This window comes from Nipponia nippon, unplaced genomic scaffold (assembly GCF_047370975.1).
Source record: "Nipponia nippon isolate SJK-2023a ecotype South Korea unplaced genomic scaffold, ASM4737097v1 scaffold_1, whole genome shotgun sequence".
Classification (NCBI taxonomy): Eukaryota; Metazoa; Chordata; class Aves; order Pelecaniformes; family Threskiornithidae; genus Nipponia; species Nipponia nippon.
The window spans coordinates 15823599-15833730 of NW_028262290.1; positions in this window are offsets into that span (position 1 = coordinate 15823599).

A 10132-nucleotide genomic window follows, 5' to 3' on the forward strand; every position below is an offset into this window, starting at 1 on the left:
CTGCATTGGGAGTGGGGATCTAGCAGGTACCATTTTGTGATGTACACCATTACCTCCAACAATAAAAGTCCATGCTGCTACCAAATCATGTGGGAATTCTTCTATGAAGGCTGGAGCCTCAGGTCAGGAGTATCAGACATCTAGTCCCCACACAAGGAAGTGTCCAAGCTCAGAGTTTCTCTTAGGCTCCTGGTGAAGCCAATGGTGTGAGACAGCTCCTCCCAAGACAGGCGTCTCTGGAGGAGGTCAAGACCTTGCTATGGATAGCGAGAGAGCCCAGGGTGCCCAGGCTGGGCAGGGAGCACACTGGTCAGTATGTGAGGAAATGTGGGATGAATCCAGACCACAGTGTGGGAGTCCTGAAGGACACCACAGACGTGAGCCTTGCACAGCTACAAACTTCATATGGCCCATGCCAGGTCTCTTGAAGGTTTTATTTCTCCAAGGCGTGATATGAATATGGATCTAATCCGTATGGTCACAGAAGAAGGAAGGTTTAGCACTTTTTGTCCTTTTTAATTGTATTTATTCAAACTTTTTATTTTATTTTATTTTATTTTATTTTATTTTATTTTATTTTATTTTATTTTATTTTATTTTATTTTATTTTATTAGGGCCAACATTTCGGAAGTGCTCTGAATCAGCTTCCCAGCATCTCAGCTCTCATAGTTGAATCCACATTGTCTAGCTAACCCAGCTCTCATTAAGTTTCTTGGAGGAAGCAGACCTTCAGAAGTAAGTAATGCCAAGAAATGTTTCTTTGATTCAGCTGCATTGCTTTTCTGAGAGTCTGGCAAAGTACTTTGGTGTCTGAGTGTCCCAAAAGTCCTGTTCAGGAGTAGCAGAGTCTACCCTTAGTAGAAGTTTTTCATTCTAAGCTGTAGCTTAAAAGAAAAAGACAGTACAGTTGAAAAACAAATGCTAATGACTTCTCAAATGTTATTGTCAAAGAGTGTGTCAGCTTTTGTTATAAAAATATATTATTATCTTCCTCTGAACACTTAATGTTTTTCTGTCTCTTTTCCATTCCTATTGCAAAGGGCTTCTGCTTGTTTTTGTTTTTATCATGTCTGAAGTTGGTTGGGGAATTAAGCCTGTAATTGCATTGCTAACAAGTATTTCTTAGATACATTTATTTTTCCTTGGGGAAAGAGACTGTTAGGAAGAGAGTACACATATTTTGGCAGCAAAAGAGACAGCTATGAAATTTGGTTCCTAAGTTACTACCTGGATATAATTTTAATTGTTTTCTTCTACTAATAAAATATAGTAACTTTACTGCATTAGTTCCTTTATTACACTTCCAACATACATTTTGTTGTCATGCTCTTCCTAAGTATATTTGGGTCATGAAGATACATTACAATATATATTGAGAGCCAGTTTGTTAAAGACACAAGGAGTTCTGCATTATTTCTCACTGGTGCAAAACTAATTGGTTTTTCTCAGCTACTGCATATATATTTATTTTCCATTTTATCATCCCTATAATTGCAGTTTGAATTAGGAAAAGGACAGAGCAACCTGGTAAAAGCATTTGCAGGGACATCCTGCATAAAGGCTTCCCAGCAACCAGGATTTCTCAAGCCTGTCGAATTGCAGTTGGTGTTTAAACACCACTCGTTGTCCTTCTTGCCTGTGCCGCGCAGGCACTGGCCATTGCTCAAGCACTTTTTCTTTCCTGCAGGACTTCTAAACTTTACTTTGCAATAATGTGTAATATTACTGGGAGGTAGGAAACCAGGGCTCTCAATTCAGATGTTCAAGAACTGTGAGAATCTGAAAAAGTGAGCTGTTTTTGTTTGCTCCCTTTCCAGTTTCTGAGTCCGTACAATGTGCGCTGGCAGCAGAGCCGGGTGCACCCCAGCTGCAATGCGGGGGTGCCCAGGCACACGAGCACACCTGCATCGTCGCACAGGGACAGCATGCCTAAAGCTTCTTGGTGAAATGCAGCCTGCATTGCTCTTGTCTCCTGCAAATCATTACCTGGGTAAGATTTTCTCTGCAGCCACATATTTTTTCTCTGTTTTCTGCTAAAGAAAAAGTCAAAAGTCCAGTATAAGTCTGGGGCTGGGACTTCAAAGAGTGCCACTCTTGCACTATATTATGGCATACAGCAACAATCCCATGTAAGGGATCCAAATGGGTCACACTGGCTGTGTTTCAAGGCAGACAACACCACAGGATCCTGGATCCAGCATCTCAGAGGTGCAGCACATATGTGATCCCCAGGCAGTGCCCACCTGGACACCCAGCCAGGATGAAGGGACATCGACCTTGCAGCCTGAAGCTCAACCTATGGAAACAGTTGAAAGGCTTCTAGTTTAGGGAAGCAAAACACACTAGATGATAAGCTATAATTTTAATGGCATTTTTCCACACACGCATACCTCTGAGCTGCCTCCTATAAGCCTGTTTCCTGCCTGGGTTCTCTGGATACCTTTTATATGGTGCATATACAGCATCTGGAAATTAAATGAAGAGTTAAATAATAGCTCTCTTGTGTATGGAGCACAGTAAAAATTACGCAGTGAGTTTTTATAACTTTTTTAATATAATAAAGAGACCGAATGCTGGTTTTATGATATGAGATTTCCAGATTGCTCCCAAGTCAGCAACAAGCTATTCATAATCTTTTATTATAGCATTGTCATGATGACTGTAATCAAGTCCCTCAGCTACCTGATGATACCAGGGGTAGTGTGAAGCTGGTAAATACTGATAAGTTTGCATTTAATATGACATTTAAAGAGTATGGCTCTTGCTTTTTCTAATATTAAAAGCCTGTTGATAAATTTGGATCTTGTTGCCTCTTTTAAAAGTATCAGGGTTTTGTAGATATCTTTGGGATACTAACATATGAGCTGATTTGGTAAAATACGAGTTAGTGTTCCTACTGTAAAAAAACTTCATCACCAGCCTCCCTCCACACTCCCCCACTGTCTATAGTTTTCAAACACCAATTAAAAATTTGATCTAAGCAAAATCTGGCAGGAAGGCATCTAAGTAAGAGCATGCTGATTATTACAAAGGTTGGTCGCACTCTCCTGCTAGGCTTTTTCCTGCATATAAATACCAGTACATTGCAGCGTCAGCTGGACCCCAATTCCTGCAGAGCATCTGGGCTAACCTCATACCAAGGGGTGAATCAAAGGGTTTGCTTTGATGCCCTGTTCCATGTGTTCCTAACATTTCGAGGTGCCATCTGTAAAAACAGGCCTTCTATTGGGGTTTGCGCACATCAATAAATGAAGTACTTGCTCCAGGTCATCTGCATGCTAGTGCTACACAGACAACAGCATAGCACAGCCATGAGACTTGCATTTAGAAAATGTAAATCTTCTCCAGTTGCTAGCACCAAAATCAGAAGAGCTCTTCCCTTTTTTCAGCCCCATGGCTGGACTGCCCATTCCTGTACAGCTTGCACACACTTTTCTAGCCTCCTCTTAAAAGGCTCCAGTGATGGATATTCCTCATGCAGTCTATTTCTGTGCTTAATTACTCTTCCTATTAGAAAGCTTTTCCTAATGCCTAACTTAAACCTCACTGTAATTTAAGCCATTATTTCATAATGGAGAATTAATTCCTTCCCTCTCTACGGCTACCTTTTATGTGTTAGAAGCCTCAGTCGTGCCTTTCCGTTCTTTTCCTTTTAGCAAATGACTCCAGTTCCTTCGGGCTGTGGTTTTGGACTGTTCTCCCCTGGATACTCACCAGTGGCTGCATCGCTTCTGAGCCGCGGTGGCTGGGCACATGCTCCAGCTGGGGCCATGCCAATGTTGGGAGGAAGAAAGATTTCCAGTATGTGTCTCTCAGACAAAATCCTGCTTATATATCTCATGGCAATAGATACTTCTCTGGAAACAGTATAATGCTACTGACTTTGGTTCACCTTGTGATTTACTAAGTGTCCTCCTCCCCAGCCAAATCTTCTCCTGTTACACCGGTGCTTACCCGACATTGGCTATTGCATATTTGAGTAGATGATTATCACTACCTGCGTATAAAAACCTTTCACTTGGTCTGATTGAATTGCATCTTCTTTTTTTGTTTTCATCATTTATTCAATTTATCAAAAGTATTCTGAATTCTAATCCTATTTTTCAGTCCTCCAAGTAACCCTTTCCAGATTGGGGTCATCTGAAAAATTAATAAACATATTCTGTATGCCACTGTCCATAGCAATAATGAAAAAACTGAATAATGCTGGTGAAGGACAGACCACAATGAAACCCCAACTTAATGAATTAAAGTGCATTAAAGTACACAATTTGCAATTGATTTAACTCACAGACATGGATACCTACCTGCATTTCCTGTGATCGCTATGGCGATGCTGTGATATGGTAATATACAGCTGCAAGTCTGGCAGAAGCAATGATAGCACAGTGAAAAACTTTGGAAGCTATCCTTATTTTCTAGAGGGAGTATAAATGCTTTCTGGAACCACGCTTTGACCAGGAAAATAGATGGTGTTCTGGAAAAAGTCCTCAGGATTTTCTTTAACACCTGTGCCCAAGAACTTGGGGAAATGTTGGTCTGTATCTGATATTCTTCTGAAACTTTGCCCTTCACATTTGCCACATGGAAAGGACTTAGGTGAAGGCCTCAAGACTGGATTCATTGTGGGGACTCAGTGGCTGCAGCTCCCCACCAGAGACCTGCCTCGTAGCGAGCACACGTTCCTGCTCGCGTGGCTCTGCAGGGTCCCTGTTTACATCAGGCTTCCTTCTGCCCTGAAACTCACAAGAACCTTCACCTTTTCTACAGGGCCTACAGTGAGGTTTATTTGTTTCAAAAAAATTATACTTTAAACTGACATTAAAAATCCATTATTTATTTTTACATATAATGACTTAGGCAAAATGAAGGAAAAAAATCTCTCCTATGCATTTATGAACTTTTTCTGTTGAAAAAAGTGAAAGAGAAAAAAAAAAAAAGAAAATTTGTTATGAAAACCACATCTATTTTGGTTGCAAGGTTATTTTTCTTTGGAAAAAAACTGTTTCAGAAAAAAATTTCAAGTGGTTCTATGCAATGTAATGTCATCTGCCTGTGAAATCCCTGTAATGACCTTTGCTGTGGCAGTTCTTGGTCATCCAATAGCATATAATGGCTTAATACATGAACTGAAGCAGTATCAAAATCAAAGAGCAATCATCTTCGGGAGGCACAATGTCACAAGGCAGGCTTCAATCTGTGATGCTTAGGGCGGGAGCACTTGCCCTGTGAGGAGGGGCTGAGGGAGCTGGGCTGGTTCAGCCTTGAGAAGAGACAGCTTGGGGGGGGGGACCAAACAGCAGTGCCCAGTGTCCACAAGGAGGTCATCGAGGAGGTGGAGCCAGGCTTTTCACAGCTGTGCCTGGTGGGAAGATGAGAGACAATAAGCATAAAATGAAAAAAAGAGACATTCAGGCTGGATATAAGGAGAATATTTTTCCCCATGAAGGCAGTCAGGCACTGGAGCAGGTTGCCCAGAGAGGTTGGACCATCTCCATCCTGGAAGCATTTCAAGCCCCGACTGGATACAGCCCTGAGCAATCTGTCTGACCTCAGAGCTGACCCTGCTTTGATCAGGAGGCTGGGCTAGAGACCTCCTGAGGTCACTTCCAGCATGAATTTTCCATGATCCTGTGATTTGTACACTGACCAGGACAGGCCATGGCAGTGATTTTAACTTCCACTTTGAATCTACTCATGCCTTTAGCTCTGGATCACACATGTAGTCACATACATTATTTAGTGTTTCTCATGGTGTAAATAAGCTGAACAGCACCTATGTCACCCAGTGAGGAGACACCAGTTGTAATGCAGAAGTAAACAGCCTGCTTTAAGAGAGAGAAATATGTCATGCAGTCTGAAGAAACATCTGCAATTAAAATAATTGCTGTGCTGGAACATGGCATTTATTCAGGAAGAGCCATAGGTAGGTAGAAACAGCCGTAATGTATCATTTTCCTAGCACCAAATCTACGGTAGTTTTACACTGCAGATTTGCAGTTTAAAACTTCCAAGTGCAGTGAAAGATGATTTATCTGATCTATATGGTACGGTTCAAATGTTCTGTGATAAAAATGAGCTATTGATCTCAGGAGATTCTAATTTAGATCAGTTCACTTAAAAAGAGTAATAAACTGAAACAGTCTGGGAAGCTTATGTTTCCAGTGACTTATCAAGGAGTTAAAAAATTTAGTAACCCGAGCCAGCAATAACTTTAACAGTAGCCAGAGTCCCAGATTTTACTGAGCCAAACTTTTTTTAACTATTCACACAAGTATGTGGATAACAACTCTTCCTGTTACACTGATGTCCAGAGAGATGCTAATTTGTAGTAGATCTTATGAAAATAAATAAAAAGTAAAACACATTCTGGAGAACTCAAAACATAACCTTAGCAGTGATGCTGAGTAATGGCATTTTGGGCATAAACTGTTGTAAGTAAAGTTTGAGGAGGTAAGTCCCATTTTCCCATAAATTTTCCATCGCTGAAACTTGAGGTTTTGCCAAAGATTTGGGGAGATTTCTAGAAAAAGCTTGATTAATGTTTTATTGCTGAAAATCTGACTAAATGGGTACTTTGACCGTCCAGTTCCTCACAACCACAGTTTGGTTTTAACTGCCTAGCCTGCATAGCTCTGTTTTTTTAATGAAGTTTATGAAATAAGCATGAATTGAGTGGATTAAAACACTATAAAGGTGAATGCACAAATTGCTGTAAGATTGCACTCAATTTTCAATAACTCAGAACAGGCTGATGTCCTGCACAATTAGGTGTACTGTTCAATATCCCCATTAATGACCTGGATAACAGAAAAGCATGGACATCCTCAAATGTGATAATAATGAGCAAAGTGGGACTGAAAGCACTTGAGAGGGTTAGAATTTAAAACAATACATTGGAGAAACGATCTGAAGTCGGGAAATGAAGTGCAGCATAGGCAAGTACAAAACGCGCTACACTTGGAAAGAGGAACAAATGGAAAAGGGAAAAAGAACTGGGCAACAGCACAGCAGAAAAGTTGGTTGTAGGGAATCATAATCTAAACATGATATAAGTGATGTTATGCTATTGCCAGAAAGGCAGCTTCTATCCTGGAAAATGGACAGTAGTTCTCCTCTCATCAGCACTTCTGAAGCTTGACAAGGAGTGTCGTGTCCTGGTTTAGATGTTACATATCCACAGAGATGAAGACCATCTGCTTGATATTAAGAAAAGTGGCACTTTTAGAAAATATTTTTTGTAGGGGATGACGGAAATAAAATGGGTTTGACTTAGCTTAGCAGACTGACGGGAAGGAAGAAGAAAGGTGATATTGCAGAGGTTGTACAGAGGGATGGAGGACAAGCAGCAGATTAGGATACTTTGCAGCAAAACAGAAAGCTGGGCAAGAAAACTGTCTAGTTAGAAGAATAGTTAATCAATGGAACAAATAACCAAAGGCACAAAACCTCTGTCACTAAAGGTTTTGAGAAATGTTTAAAACAGATATGAAATACTCCTTCAAAATGTGCCCTGTAAAGGAAGCCATGAGTTCTAGCTCTTAAGTAGCTAGAACTTTCCAGGAAAGTACCTGGAAGTAGGTAAGGGGAGTCCCAAGCAAGATGGCAGAGGAGATTGCAGGAGGTCTTATTCAAAGTTACAATGGACTCCTGGGATATGAAGGACCTGTGTTTAATTATCCATGAAAAGCTTTGATTCAATTCTCCCTGTCAGGAGACTGTCTAATCACCACATGATACCTATAAGATGGCAGAAGATCTTTGTTAAAGACATCCCACTTTCAGTAAAATAATTAAAGATGCATTAGCACAAGAGCTGAAGTCCAAAACAGGAGTTTCAGGAGTAAGATACAGGCTCTATTTGCTTTCTGTACCAAAGCAGGGCTGCTCCAGTGGAGGTCAAATCATGTTTCTCTTTTCTGTGTGTTGAGTGTGTCGGGGGCTGCTGCTATGCATGTTCTCTCAGTGGCCCAGGAGCATTGCACTGCTAGTACACGTTGCACAGACATTCACAGACAGAACATTTGTTAAAAATAAATAGATCTGGGGGATTGTTTCCATAGGGTAATGCTCCAGTCCCTCAAACAGGATGGTCGGTTACTGTCCATATGGTGATGGGAGTCTCTGTTGTGAGGGTCCTCGCAGCAGCATCTTCAGCTGGACCTGGTGAGACTCCCCAAACCTCTGCTCACTTGTTATGATCCAGTTGGGCTGTGGTCCGGCGTGACCACTCCAGCGCATGCATGGTCTGTTTCTATTGATAGTATTAAATTATGCACAAAACATCTAACTATCATCTTGACTGCGTACAAAAGGCTGTGCTATGTGCCCATTTCTGCATCTGCAAGAACAGTTTCCACTATTGACAAGGATCTTAGCTATGTGCAGTCTGGGCAGTTCTGTAGCAGGAGCTGCCTGGGTGAGTCCCTTGGACAGCCAGGTTTTCAGCCAGGTTAATCAACACATCTAGCACATAAATAGTGCCTGTCAGTCCATCCAGGCACAGCAGGAGCTGCCCAGGGGAAGCTCCAGGCCAGTCTGAAACTCCACCTGGAAGGCTCCTGCAGCAGTTGCCCAACAGCTTTGCTGTGCAGGGGCTGGGAGCTCAGGCCATCACCTTGTCACAAGGCAGTCTCTTGTCTTGGGCAGACCCCTTGTTTCATGCATGCAGAGACTAGCTGGGAGCTCTGGGACCAGGGATTAAGGATGAAGTGTGCTGGGTGCACCCAGGCACAGCCCTGATCCCCAGCTACACCACAGTTACAGCTGTAGGACAGCTTGAATTTCAACCTTAGATCTCACTTATGACTGAAATTCCCTGGCTTTTGCCCCACACACATTCACAGAGCAAAGGGTACGCACTAAACTCCAGAGTGGAGCCCTGTGTCTGCCGAGCATCCTCTGCACCAGTTATCACTTTATTAGTTTCCTTGGCAGGGTTTTCACTCTCTCCCAAAAGAACGCATCCTCTATGCTTTCACAACTTGTCTTCGTAGAACTGAAGCTCCTTGCTAAAAGCTTCGCTTGCTGGCCAAATTTAGAAGCACATAAGCCTGATGAGATAGCAAATTAATAATGGCCTGTCTGCATCAGGCAGTAATAGAGATGTTGTAGTTTAAATGACTGTTTCAGGGTTGGTAGATAAGACTTTTCATCTCCTGTGTGTAAACTAGACTTCCTGACCCAACAATAATGGCTGTCTGCAACCAGCACAAAGCCTTGCTTGTATTTCATCCTGATATGCATTTCCCAGACTGGGGAACTGTACAATTTACTACATCCTTGAAGGTTCTTTCCTCATGATTTTTCCTACATATTTAGTGTAGAGAACACAATAATGGTACAAAATTCAGTTCAAAACGTTGCAGCTCCCACTTTACAACTCCACCAGCCTCATGAGACCTTTGATAGTTCTCTTAGCATTACCTATGAAATTAAATTAATTTATTTGCTTGCACATGAAATGATTACACATTGTGACTGGTAGTTTCAAAATAAATGGCCACACTGTATTTTGGAAGTTTTGATGAGGAAAAAATAAGATGAAAGATATTTCAAGGCAGGGGAGAGAAGAAATGTGCCTATTATATAAGCAAATATAGAAATGTTTACTCCAAGGAGGTAACGATAGATTTTTGGGTCCATGATCACCCCCTTTTTCCAGTTCTTGGCTAGATGCAGAGTCAAAGCTCTGAATGAAGGAAAGAGATCCACACTGAGGAAAATTCAGAGAATCAACAATGAAGTCATGTTCTGCTTTGGACATAAAGTAAGTCCTAACTAATTTCTTCATTATTTTTTACTAGTTAGATAGCAAGCTAAATAGTGGCTATGACTTTCCTAGAATTAATTTTTCACTTACAAACAAGGATACAGCTCTCCGCTGCTACAGAGTGAACCTACTAAGAGTTTGAGGCCAGATATCACATCACTGAGGACATCAGCAACAGCTCTTCTGAAGAGATAAAGCACCTAAAGGAATTCATTTCATATGCATCCGCTGGGAAGTGCAGTGAGACAAGGGTGTACAGCTAAGAAATTTTCAAACAAATGTAGTAGGGCCAGGGACAGCCCATGGGGATGAAGTTCTGAGGATTTCAGTTTCTCTAGCTATAAAAGCAGAATAATGGC